The sequence below is a fragment of the Pteropus vampyrus genome, unplaced genomic scaffold, assembly GCF_000151845.1.
Source record: "Pteropus vampyrus isolate Shadow unplaced genomic scaffold, Pvam_2.0 Scaffold325, whole genome shotgun sequence".
NCBI lineage: Eukaryota > Metazoa > Chordata > Mammalia > Chiroptera > Pteropodidae > Pteropus > Pteropus vampyrus.
In genome coordinates, this window is record NW_011889106.1 from 994,717 (window position 1) to 997,961 (window position 3,245).

The following is a 3,245-nucleotide window of genomic DNA, read 5'->3' on the forward strand; positions in this document are numbered from 1 at the left end:
TGAGTCCTATGAGTTCTTTGTATATTTTGGATATTAGGCCCTTATCGGAGGCATTGCTTCAAATATATTTTCCTATTCAGATGGTTGTCTCTTTACCTTGTTAACAGTTTCTTTTGCTGAGCAGAAGCTTTTTAGTTTGATGTAGTCCATTCATTTATTTTAGCTTTTACTTCCTTTGCCTTTGAGGAATTATCTTTTCTACTTCTTTTTCTGACACCCCATTATTAGAGTATAGCAACACTATGGATTTTTGAATGTTGATTTTGTATCCAGAGACTTTGCGGTATTCACTTATTGTTTCTAGTTGTGTTCTTGTGGAGTCTTCAGGGTTTTCTATATAGAGAATCATGTCATTTCCAAATAGTGACAGTTTGACTTCTACGTTTCCTATTTGGATGCCTTTTATATCTTTCTCTTGCCTGATTGCACTCGCTAGGACCTCCAATGTTATATTGAATAACAGTGGTGATAGTGGACAGTTTAGCCTTGTTCCTCAACTTGGAAGGTTTTTAGATTTTGACCATTAAGTATAATATTGGCTCAGGGTTTTTCATAGATGGCCTTTATTATGTTAAGGTACTTTTTTTCTATATCGATTTTGGATCTCACAGTGTTTTGAATGTAGTCAGTCCAATGCCTAAATCTGGAAAATAAGGATAATGACCTCCAGTCTCTCATATTCTAATTGTGAGAAATGAATAAAATTTTAGTTGTGAAAATAGTTGTATTTTAGAAAAAGTGTCTCAACCAAGATAAGAGTACTTCTTTTGGATCATCCTTATGTTTGTGTATGTTGATTTTTGTTTTTTTTTCCATTATTTTTTTCCATATCAGGTTTGGAGGCAGAGCAACCTGTTAAGTCAAAAATATATATATTTTTTCTTTATACTACATTTCCTTTAGGAGGTTCCATGAGAAAAACTGATTTCAACAGAGGACTATACTTTGCTATTGTAGGAAATGAAACTAGAAAATATGAGTTCTCTCAAAATGTTGCATTCAACAATATTGGTGCCTTTAGTTAAATGACCAATCATTAATTTCCAAGAGGCCAGCATATAGCATCGGCTTGGTCTGATTTTAGAAAAAAATATTACACGAGACAGATTTCATGTACAATCAGTCTTCTACCTTATTTATCTCAGTCATTATACTCTCTGCAAAATGAAGTTGAAAAATATATTGTAATATATTCTAATTCACATGTTTACCTAGTATAATGTGTTGAGAACAAGAAAAAATATTTATTATGTTTAACTTTATTAAACTCTCTTTTTAGCTTTCATTCCTGGACTAAAGAAAGGTACAGTAGAAACCAACACAAACCATAACCATGGTGCATGTTTCATTTTAAAATAAATTGCTATTTTGTGCTTTTAAAAAAAAAAAAAACTTTTGGCCTTTTCACTTCTCATTAAACATTGCCATTTCAACTGTTTGCTTCAAACACATTTTTTGAACTGATATCTAGAAAAGGTATTCGGTTGGTTGGATATCTTGTATAACTGGATGCTTTTTCCAAGTTATACATAATTAATCTTTAGAAAGCAAAATTAACATAACCTTATAGTCATTTTTTTATTTACAGTGCTTACTTTCAAATTAACTACAGGTTTAATTATTCATTTTTCTCCTCTGACAATGTAAGCATATTCAGCATTTTGTTTGAGGAGGCATTAAAAATCTAATTCTACTTTTCTGTATCTTCATTCAAATTTGATCTGTAAATTGTATATGTTATGTACGTGCCTAACAAAATAATCCAAGTTTACATTCTTGATGAAATTTGTAAATAATATATATTTTCTTTGCGAAATTATAATGTATAGATTACACGTGAAAATACGCTAAGGTCAACAGAAAAGAAATTTCTTTAACTAAGGAGTTTAAGCAACCAGTTAAATATATACATAATGTTATTGTGCTGATAAAGATTTAAAATGCTGCAGGATATTTTGAATGTTTCAAATATATTTGGACTCACTGTGTATATGCATCTATTTCTTTATTGTCTATTTCATATTTGGGGATGGATCTGTCACATCGTTCCATTGCTACTTAAAATGATAATGTATTCCACTTCATATGCTTATTTTGAAATGTAATTTACAGTCTCTTGATATTTCGACCAAGTAGAAATAGCACTCAAAGAATAAATCTTCCTTAAATCAATCAGAAAACTCTAAATTATTATGTAAAGAACCTCACTTTTAATTTTAATTTTGACATATCGATACTAACAACATGTTTTATTATTTTGGGGTATTTTAAATGTTTGTAAAATGTTGCTTTGGCTTCTTTTGTATTATGTTAGAAAAGTTTTCTTGTGCTCTTATATAATTGGTGCTAACGTTCATGATAAATTTTTGACTATCACCTAACTAGTGGAATTTCAAGCTGAATATTTTATTCCCCTTGAAAGTCTTTAGTATTCAATATTTATATGGTTAATTCAGATGAAAGCGAATGCATTACATGTGCTTTTCATTTTGTCTCTCTTCTTCTCATTAGTTTTTAGGTGTTCCCTGATACAGTCCAGGAACTACAATTATTGTGGTTGTGATACAAAGTCAGGGTGTTTTGATCATAATTGTTCATAGATATAGTGGAAAGAGTATTTGAATGTGCATCAGGACACACCTGGCTAGATGTGTACATTTGGCCAACTCATTTTAGCTCAGAGTCTCCATTTTCTTTTCTCCCTCATTTTAAAAATTGTAGTAATCATATTTATGCTCAAGCCTCACAGAAAAGTCATACTGCTGACATGTGATGTAATAACAATAGTCACAAACAAAAACCCAATAACAGTTAGTGTTGAAATGTGTACTATGTTCTAGACACTGTCTCTAATAATCTACAAATGTCTTTATTTTAATACAACACTTTTATGTGTAAGTTCTATTATTTTCTTCATTTTTGCAGAGGTGGAAATTGAGGCAAGAAAGATTAAATAATATACAAATTCATATGATCATTCTAAAGCACTATACCTATGTAAGACATTACTGTTAGATTTTTGAATCTTCATTAGGACACCAATGAGTAATGATCATTACAATTAAACTCATAGTTTAAATTCTACTCTAATTTACTTAGTATATTCATAATACGGTTGGGCTTTAACTAGAAGCTTTACTGAATCACATTAGTATATTTTGTGGTTATATTTTGTGATAATTTAATATTATTAAATATTAGTATATAAGAGAAAAAAGCCCTTTGTGACTCTAATCATAAAGTTA

The 3,245-nt window shown here is 29.9% G+C and overlaps 1 protein-coding gene across 7 annotated transcripts in view; it reads left to right on the forward strand.

Annotated features, from left to right (window-relative positions):
* LOC105304012 (protocadherin-11 X-linked) overlaps window positions 1-3,245 on the forward strand; it is a 751,649-nt gene that overhangs the window by 617,254 nt on the left and 131,150 nt on the right. The gene's annotated exons all lie outside the window — the stretch shown is intronic.